We start from the raw sequence: 10,892 nt of genomic DNA, 5'->3' as shown, positions 1-10,892 counted from the left end.
AGCTGTTTCTTTCTCTTAGATATCATATTTCATTTTCTGTTTGAAAGTGTTTTTCACCATTATTTGTACACTGATTTGCAAACATACTGTATTCACTTCCTTCCAAAGATGTCCCAATTTGTTGGATTACAAATGATGTGTGTTTTTTAACAGGCATATTTTTAAGCAAAACCTGAAGGTTGAAACTGACCAGTTTTGTGGGTGAACGAAGTCTAATGTCAACAAAAACTGCAAAAAAAAATCCAAATAATTGACCTCCTTTGCTATGGAAAGCCTAAATAAGTTCAGGTGCACACAATGGCCCAACTTATATTTGTACATTTGATTGAATGTCCTCTTTGTATGTAAAATAATAGTTGTTTTTGTGTTTTTCATGTCAAAATCCACCTTTCTCTGTAAGGCTTCTCAGGCAGGTAGTGAATTCAAGCAAAGATTCAACCATGAAGACCAAGGAGTATTTAATACGATTGACAGATAAAGTTGCAGAAAGACACAGGACAGGAGAAAAAAGTATAAGAAATCAAAGGCAATGACACCCTCTGGGCACAGTAAAGCTGATCATTGGACAATGGAAATTATAATGTTATACCTGATACTGATTAGATCAGGCTGTCCCTCCAAACTAAACAGTCAGGCAAGGAGGAAACTAGTTATGACACCAACTGTGACTTTGAAAGAGCTACAGAATTCAATAGCTGATGATAGAAATTATCCATGACCTGGCAATTTCAATGAGTGACAAGAAGGAAGCCATTACAGAACAAAAACATTTACTGAGCAAACTGAAAATGGTCTATGGTCAGATGTGACAAAATTGGACATTTTTGGTCTAAATGCACAGCATTACATCAGGTACAACCCCAATACAGTGCATGCATCACTCAGTCAACACATCCCTACTCTCAAGCATGGAAGTGAAAGCATGACAGTATTTTAAGGGGCTTTGTCTGATCAGCAGAAATTGGGGAGTTTGCCAAGACTGCAGGGCAGTTGCATGAAGCAAAGTACATGTAAATGCGAAAGGAAAGTCTGCTCTAAAGATCCAAAACTGTGACAAATATTCACCTTTCAGTAGGACAGTGAACCAAAGCTACACTGGAGTGACTTAAGAAGAAAGTGAATGTTCTTGAGTGGTCAGGTCAAAGTTCTAACTACAATATGAGAGCAGAAAATGACTATTTTATTATTTTTTTGGTGTTTTTATTTCAATACGGTACCATTTCCTTTAACAATCATTTTACGTCATCCATCTGTGACCAAAAAATGTTTTACTTTTAGCTACAGACCTAAGCTCGTTTTGCAAAGAACAAATGATTTTGTCTTATTTTAGGTTTACCTCTGTTATATTCTCCACGGCAAGACCGAAGAAATAAAAAAGTCCATCCACCTACCAGTTCTCCAACCACAGCCAAAAAAATGTTATTTTTTCATTGAAGCTACAGGAAAAAACATTAGTGGTAAAAACTCACAATTAAGAACAAAGCTGAAATGTTAATCCTTTATATTCAATAAAAGTATCTAAAATTGGAATAGCCTCTCTTAAAACGCATTCAAGAATGTCTATTTTGATTTAAAAAATCGTGGTTGAGTCCTTCATCTTGGAAATCGGAAGTTCAAATCCAAGTTGACTCACTTGCTTCTGACAAGTGCCAATTCAGACAAAGTGTGTGATAAATGGATTGGGGACATTGTAAGTTTCTTCCCAAAGGAGATCACTGTTGCTGGCTGGTTTTGCATGTATATGTCTGAGGTAATCTTATGAGAATGTTTTCAGCATACTGTAGGAACCACTGTTATTTAATGAATTTTTAACATCCCTGAAGGTAATCATACACTTAGACTCAAATGTGGACAGATACATTCTATTTGAAAATGTTAAAGTTTTTTACGATGTTGTTTCTATGCCATGTTTCATTTTGCTTTGCCATGGTTTCTCATAGCATGTATGATGCTTTAGTTTGCCTTCAATGTGCCAACGCAGGTTTAAAGTATCGATACCTATAAACTTGATTACATTGTGCCTTGGGGTAAGGTTATAATGAGAAAAAATGACCTCTGGATTAGCTCATAACCATGGAATACTTCCTAACCATCATTCTTTGCAAAGAGGCAATATTTGACACTTTTTAATGTCACACAAACAAGCAGCTGTTCAGTTGCCCTAAATGTGATTTCTTTTGCTGTGGATTTTAGTCATGTGCCTTGAACAACATCATGAGAACAGGAAGCATAATATAGCCCTAGGTTTAATTTAATATCTAATTATTCTAAATTGGCATGGAAACAAAGTATAGCTGTTAAAAATGTTGTTGAAAGTCCCAGGTTGGTCTGGAATGCAGTTATAAGGCTTTCATGGATGAGCTGTTCTGTAGTCATTCAGTAACCTTTTAAAATACAGTAAGTTTCTAAATTTCTCATATGCCTTTTAGCATTGAAATACTCGATTAGTTGACCCTAATTGATATTTAACAGCTACTAAAGCACTGAATATTCCTTCATGATTTTACAGCTTTCATATTTCTCATTTTTCTACTTGTGCGATTGTGAAAAAACGTTTTATTAAACTTTTTTATTGCTGTCACAAATTCACATAATCACTGATTACCCTAGCAGGTGCAGAAATCTTATTCTGTTTACATATGCTAGAGTAAGCACCAGATAATGGCTAGCCCTATTGAGAATCTCTGTCAAGGTTTACAGCTATGACACCAATAGGGTGTCTTAGACCACCATAATGAGGTCTGGTATTTAAGAAAAATCAGGCTGTAGGTGTCTGCTGAGTAAAGTCTTGGGCAAGAAATAGCAGCTGGGTTTTTTTTTAAATTGTCAGACAGAGAATGCAATATTGTTGTAGAATCTGTCTCTGTTTCATACTTAATGTTTTCTATGAATGACAATTGTTCTGTATGTAAAAAATAGGAAATCTTTTGCAATGTTTTTATTGGATTTCCATTTATATAATTATTACATATGAATATAGACTTATTTATAGAAAAAATGGTGCATATTTTACATAAATATAGTGGTTACAGTTAATAAGAAAATCTGATCAAAAGCGAGCTGTTAATTGTAAAGTGAGAAAGAAACCATGATTGCATTTCATGTTGTGTAAGTGTATTTCTGAATACAAATGGAGTTTGAATATTCTCCCTGTGTTCAAGAGGGTTTCCTCCAGGTGCTTCAGTTTCCTCCCACAGTCCAAAAACATACTGGTAGGTTAACTGGATTCTGGGAAAATTGGCCCTGGTATGAGTGTGTGAATGTTGGGGTCTGTGTGTGTCCTGCTATGCACTGGCTTTCTGTCCATTATCTTACTTGCACCATTTGCTTGCTGGGATAGGCTCCAGCTCCCCCATGACCCTGTATTTGATAAAGTGTTTTGAAAATGGATGGATGGAGCTGTAGTATTATCAGTATTATCAGTTAGCAGTAGTGAGAGCTCTGCAGTTGTTGCTGGAGGGTTGTGGGCCCAAGTACTGGGTGGGTGGCAGCCGTTATATCTGTGAGTAGGATGCTTCCTCAGATTTTTTCAGTAGAATATTGACTTGTGTAAATGGGAACTTCCGAGGTTGTTATTGGTAAAGATGTCTGGTTATTAAGGCTTATTTTTACCTTCCTAATCTTTGCACCACTGAAGTCTTTGATCTCCAAGTTCTTTTAAAGAACATTACACTTAATACCCAATTATACTAAATCCCGAGGTTTAGAAAATTGATTTTTACTTTGCAAGAAGTTTTGGTTCTCAGCAAAAATAAGTTTAAACAGGAGACATGAAAATCAGAAGGCTACCTATATTGCAGAGGTTTAAATGTTCTGCTCTCCAAGGTCCTGAATACATAATGTGTATGTTAAGAGATTTACTTATTACTTAGTACCCTATGTATTTTATAGGTATGATAGTATTATTATACTAGTAAATAATACTACTCTAACTCTTATACTAGTACATTATACTATATAATACCATATTGGTTGATATGATTAATGGTATTTTAAGTAAAAGTTTTATGCTTGAATTCTTATTAACCAGAGCTTGTCTTTATTGTAAAAAACCTGCAGTGTATTTTTGTCCAGCTAAAATTTGACAAGCTAAACTGAAGTCTTGTTTAATATTTTGCATAACACTGCACCAATATGTTGAGTGGAGGATAAATGAGGACTGCAGTAAACTGAAAGCATTCATTTCTGATACCTCCTAATAAAGACATTCAATATACTGTATACAACAGTATATTATTTTAAAAAGCAGACAACAATAAAAAAGCATGTTGAGTAATGCCACATTCTTGCTACGTAAGCAAAAGTGAGAAAAAGATAAACAAATGCAGTGCCTTATCCAAAAGCATTGCAAAAGCATCTCTTAATTTCACCCCTTTCAAATGTATCTATTTGACAGGCTTAAAGTTAATTCTCTTAGAGTTAACTCTGAGCCCAGCACATCTGAAGCAGAAGGCAGTAACAGTAGTGTGTGTTTACATCTCTGCAGCTCACTGTGTGTGGATGTGATGACATTCCTAAGGGGTTTGGAGAACTCATTTTAATAAAAAAAAAAACATTTTCCTCACTTTCCTCCAGGGAACGAATTACTTCAGCCATTTCAGCTTGCCATTTTGGCTCCACTGGACACACAATGGTTTCATGTACTATACTGCTGAGAAAAAAGCTTATACAGCATGTAATTGCATTTGATTTGTACATTTCAGTTGTGAAAATGTAATGAAAAACAGTCCCAACGATTAAAAAGTGTTTAGTGTTTTGCTGAACACTAAAATTGTTCAATAATAATGCATCTATGAAACCACACTCCCTTTAGACAAATTCCACTTGAAGAGACTCCTTTTTTCAGTACTTATCTGGAAATTTCTGGAAATGTGGGAGCTAGTTTACTGAAAAATTTAGGATTTTAGTTTTGGAAGCTTTATTTTAAAATTAAATGATTTAATGTACACACAGAATAAGTTCTATTTTGTATAAACGGTAGAGTTCCTCTGAAAGATTTCATATTCAGAAATAATGTTAAATATATTCCTCAACAGAATCATAACTAACAGGTTAAGTCCCAAACTATAAAAATAATTTTTAATTTTGTCTTAAACTTTGTTACATTTAGTTAAGCATATACTACTCTCAGAAGATACTAGTGTGTATCTCAGTCCCTGAGGCATAACAGAATGTCCAGCTTTCATGAGGAAGTATGTCCATGTTTTCATCGACATATGCTGCTTAAGGATCTTTATATGGTAGCAGACTAGCATATGATTTTTTTATTGTAATATCAAACAAATTTAAGAAATAAATTAATTGATGCATTTTTTGATTGTATTACAATAGGTTATATTGAACGTAAACTCTAAACAGCTTAATTAAATCACAGGGTTTTTATTACTTTCCAGAGCTTTACCCCAAGTTATTTTGAATCTTGGTTTTCATGGTTAAACTATTGCTTGAAATTCACTACCTGGGAGGTTACAGAGACAAGTGTATTTACTGTATTCTGAAAGTGCATGAAAAGTTGTTCATGTATGTGTTCATTGTTTCACACATACAGAGCCCATTCAATTATTTGTGTGACCTGACTAAATAATGTTGTGATTCTGAAGGTGTGACCCGACTTTGCATTTAGATTAGATATCATCAAATGGAGTGAATACTTTTGTAGTTAACATACTTTAATTTTTTTAATTTTTCTTTGCAGTTGCTGACATTTAACTTCTTTTACTCAATAAAGAGTTCCCTTCAAAAATCTGTATATGCATCACTTTTAATTCAACAAAATGGAAGTGAACTTTTGCAAGGCACTGCAAGAAATATTTTAGATGCATTCCAACTGACTGACAATCTCATTCATTATATTTAGATACATCCACATATATATAATGTTGCTTAAAGTGTGGGGTTTCATGTTGTTGGGAATAACTGAACCTAAGAAATCAAAAGAACATGAAAAGGCCATTCCACCCATATCACTCATTAAGTTGTTAGTAGCAACATGTTCAAAACATGTCATCCAACCCTTCCTTGACAGCAGCCAGGATATCAGCTTAAACTACTTGGCTGAATGAGGTGCTCAGGACACGATATGTCTTTATGTAAAGAAATTGCTTCCTATTTTAAGATTTAAGTGCTCTTCCTTCTACTTTCCACTTAAGTCTACTTCATATTTCACTGTTGATTCTGAAGAACTCTATCTCATTGACTTTGTCAATGTTTTAGAGCATGAATACTTGAATCAGGTCCTGTCATTTTATTTTCTGCTGAAGATTCAAATCAAATCAAATCAAAGTTTATTTACCAAATGCACAACAATACAGCATGCAGCAGTAGTTGCTGGCAATGAAATGTCTTTTCTGCGAGCTCACAAAAATCACAAGAATCACAGAAATCACAAAAATAAAAAACACAAAAATCACAAAATTGAGGTTATGAAAATAAGGTTACATAAGAATAGATGTAATAGAAACGGAATAAAACTCAATATGAGTAGAGCTGCTATGTGTCCATGGTGTATGCAATATATACAGTACAAGTAGTGCGGTTATGCTGAATACAGTGAAAACTATATACCCATGTAGCCATTACAGGTGATTTGCTAAAGGAGCTGCAGGTTGGCTATTTAGCAGTCTTATTACCTGGAGGTAGAAGCTGTTCCATAGTCTGTTGGACTTGGACTGGATGCTTTGGAGGGTCAGCAGTTCTATCTCATATGCCGTGCACTCACTTTGGATGGCTACCCAAGTGCGTGTGTGTCTATAAAGAAGAAACGTTACTGTGCTTTTAAATGCATTCCTCATTTTCTAGTGACTTAATCCACCTTTGGTACAAAACTCCGAAGCTAATAAAGAAATGAGTCTCTCCCTATAACAATGTCTTCACTGATTTACTTCCATATTAAAACTTGGCTAAGCTAATGCCTCCACTGTCATTCCCACTTCAGAAAAATAAATTCTTCTTTTCAGCATCAGTGGGCGCTGCTGTAATATGTTCTAAACCTCTGCCCTCCTTTTCTTTTCCCAACGCATCCTGGCGTTTCTCTCTTGCTCTCTCTCTCTTCTGCTCTTGCTCTCTCACTGTAGCTCTCCTGTCTATAAATTCCCTGTTCCCAGAGAAGGGTTTCTGTGCCTGGCAATACAGACACATACTAAGGGAGACACACTTCAGCCGGCTAGCTCTCTGACTCTTTCTCCCTCTCACACGCACAAGCACATACAAGAGGATCTTTCTACCTGACTCCTCTTCTGCTGAAACCACTCAAAGCCACCCACCAAAGCCGAACCACAAACCACCAGGAAGCACGAGAGGAATTACTGCACTGAGCAAAAGAACCGTTTCTAATTTTGTATCTTGACATTTTGTTTATTTAAATTTTTTTTTCAAGCTTGTTGTACCATGAACCTGCCTTTCGCTTGTTGCTAAGGAAAGTAAAATAAAGAGGAGTGGACAAGGCATTATTTTGTTGCTAAGGTAATGGATGCTTCATTAAGCAGTTGGGAATCTTTCAAAAATATTGAATTACACAGCTCAGCTAAGAGGGGGAATGTTTTTGCATGGCTCTTTATTGGAGAGATTAAATGTTTTTTGCGAGGTTACAATTGCTCTCATTGTAGCAGCAAAGGTATCTAGTTCATTTTGAACTATTTTCCAGTCGTTCTATAAATCCAGAAGTAGTACCTGTATTTTGAAGAGAATGTTTCAGAAATTGTATGTTCCTAGACCGTGCATACCGTATGATGGTGCATGCATTTGTGTGTCAGTGAGCCTGATTTGACAGCCTGATGGCTAGTTTTAATTAAAATCAATGTGTCTAGAAGAATTTGAAAAAAATAATGCCACTACATGAACATAGATACTTTGTTTTTATCACGATTCAGTATTTGGGAAGAACAAGATTTAATATAAAGTGCATCTCAGAAAGTACCTGTTCTTTTTGTCTGGGCTGTCAGTTTCTGAAGTGTGTTAGAAATGGATTAAAAAAATGGATTGTGTTTTGCCTGATTAGTGATTGTAGATGGTTTAACATTTGAAGTTGGAGCATTTCTTCTTATCCCTAAGAGTGCATACTTATTACATACAAGTATATTATAAATACTGCTATATATTATGCTCTGTACAGGAATTACAGTACTCCTTCTGCAGGTATTTAAACACAGGCTGTTGCTTGCAGTGTAGCATGGCAATGATTGAAAAAGCTTACAGAACGGATCAACTGTGCTAGGGCACCACTTATTTATAGTGAACAATCGGTATATCCCTGAGAAATTGCCCCTTTCAAAACACTGCATTTTCACTCCACTTATACTCCACGTATCTTATGTGGTGCCAGTACATACAGTAGCAGATGTTTTGCATTTTGGTGCAGATTAATGGTAAAGATTCATTTCAGCCCAGAAAGAATATTTAAATCTTACCTAAAAGCGTTTTGTAAAATGCTAGCATGGTTATGAAATGTAGCATTATAATCATTATGTAGTGTTGTACTATGAATTTATGTTTTCAGTCATTGTTTGGTTTTCAAAAATGAGTTCCATTTTAAAGCGTTTCCGTGTGTTTTTAGTAGAATTCTGTTTCCTATCTTATTTTTGTCACATTCTTGTTTCCCCATTTCTTGGTTGTACCAAACTGGTTTGTATTTGTAACAGCCTTATGTTTAATCTTGCTTTAAGCCATTAAGATTTGCAAAAAGAACATTCACAGCAGAGGCCTGTTCATAGTGTGGTTGCTGGATATCTATCATTTTACGTTACTTTGTATGTTTTTGTTTTTTTTTCAATAGTTTGTAAAACTACATTGACCTTTACTAAAACAGTTTTTTTTAATAATCCTGATGTTTAAATGTTTATGAAAGAAATTTGACCTAGAAAGTAAATATACAGGTAAAAAATAGTCACTTTGATCTGAGGTTGCCGAGACTGCAATTATCCTCAGGTTTTCTCATCTGTTCTACATGCACAGGTTAGATACCAGATGCCAGAGTCAAAGATACAACCAAGAATTTGTATTTACAAGGATCTCTCCTGCCTCAAACAAGTGCTTACACAGAATCTAGGGGATTCCAGCAGAGTATGGAGCTCTGACACATTAAAATAACAGTCATGACAAAACAATTTCATATATACAATACAACACAGGACAGTGAAGCTATCTAAGATGATATGTCCACCATCACTGATTTAGCAAGAATGGACAATTAAAGTGCCCAAATACCCAATTATGGTATTTCTAAGATGTGTGAATTTAGGAGTGTAAATCCCTTGTAATGGGAATAAAGTCATCTGGCAGCAAGACATATGTTTTGAGTGCGTTAGGGAAGACTTTATGAACTGGAGCTCTTCACAGAGTGGCTAGGATCTGAACTATTGAAAATATTTCACTTCAATTTTGTATACAAAAGAGGATACAGACTAACAGATTAAGATTCATGTATGGTAAGTTAATAGTGCACACTGGGAATCTATGCGGAAAAGACCTACAGTAGGGCCCACAATTGCAAAGAGAACAAATCTTCTATGTGCCAACACAATTACAGAAACAGAGGGTATGGTATGTGCTGTATTGAAGTGGTTAGCGCTAAGACTTGATCTGCATGCAGTAAAACTTTATTTAGCATACTTTGTTTTTTTCTGGTCATCTTTTTTTCAAGGAGGGATGCTGCAGCTCAGAAAGAAGTTAAGAAAACAGCATGCAACAGTAATCCAGATTCACAAAGTGAATAGATGTGTACAGTATTTACAAACAGGGTTGTACTAGTCCCAATTTCAGTAGCACCTGTCCCATGGGTTTCATAATTATTTCTTAAAAGTCCCTTATGTCTAAAGAGAAAAATAATTTTGAAACCTTCTTTCATATGCATTTCTTATTACACCATGTTAATTTGTCTAATGGGGACTAGAGGGTAAAACCTATAGGGAGAGTGTAGAGCAGCCAATCTAACCTAACCTGTGAGTCTTTGGAAGGTAGTAAGGTAGTCAGAACACCTTAAGAAATAAACATCAACACAGGGAGAATATACAAACTCCAGAAAGAAGGCAACCAGTCCAGAATCAAACCCAAGAATTGTGGAGCAGCAATACCCCAGGAAGTGCCTCCCATTTTTTAATTAATATACTGTACAGCCACACATCCGTTGAGGCACACCTGCTTACAGGTGGCTAATGACATAAGGTTTAAACCACACACGTTCACTACTGTTCAGGTCTCAGCCTGTGTTTGGAGTGTGCTTCTACGCAGGTTGGTCCACAAAGCCACTTAAGGTTACTTGGTCAACCAGCCCTTCGTTATTATAGTGACCGCATAAAAAAAGGAAAAAAAAGGAGTCCACAAGTGTACTGTATTCAGGGTATCTGTGGAAGAATTAAACCTCTAACTAATGTATCACAACAATTTTTATAACATTAAAATTGCATATTTAAATGGTTGAGCCAAACCTGACATCTTGTCTCAAGTCAAATTTGTAACATTTACAGTAAGCAGCAAGAGATGCTAAGAAATATACTGTAGATCCCATACAAATCACGGACTGCTTGTGTTAGATTCCCTGTGTGCATGGTGGTTCCAGGATGGCTCTATCTTCTGTCTTTGTTCTACTATTTGTAATGTGCTCTTCCATAATCGAACACAGCAGTGTTCAAGTGGACCGCTATGTAGAAATAATTCAGGGCTGACATTTTTCTAACTTAATATAATGTTTTCTATTCAATTAACATTGACAATTCACCACTGATGCTGTTTTATTGATATTTTGGCAAGTGTAGGAGAACTACTGCACACAAATTCATATTTTTGAAATGCCTGAAACTACTAAACATTTGAAATTGGGAAAGTGGATTAGTTATGACAGATTAAACATTTTAATTGATTTGCTGCAGAATGTAGCACGTACAGTACAAGTCCTAGTA

The 10,892-nt window shown here is 35.5% G+C and overlaps 1 protein-coding gene across 2 annotated transcripts in view; it reads left to right on the top strand.

Moving 5' to 3' along the window:
- Positions 1-7,082: 7,082 nt before the first annotated feature.
- The window catches only part of rgs6 (regulator of G protein signaling 6), a 137,994-nt gene continuing 134,184 nt past the window's right edge, over positions 7,083-10,892 (top strand). For both annotated transcript variants that reach the window (XM_006632434.3, XM_015350748.2), the window contains exon 1: positions 7,083-7,461. The gene's annotated coding sequence lies outside the window, so the exon portion shown is untranslated. The remainder of the gene's footprint in view (positions 7,462-10,892) is intronic.

This window comes from Lepisosteus oculatus, chromosome 8 (genome assembly GCF_040954835.1).
Source record: "Lepisosteus oculatus isolate fLepOcu1 chromosome 8, fLepOcu1.hap2, whole genome shotgun sequence".
In the NCBI taxonomy this organism is placed as follows: domain Eukaryota; kingdom Metazoa; phylum Chordata; class Actinopteri; order Semionotiformes; family Lepisosteidae; genus Lepisosteus; species Lepisosteus oculatus.
Note: the sequence above shows the minus strand (reverse complement) of the source record. Positions and strands in the feature narration are given on the sequence as shown.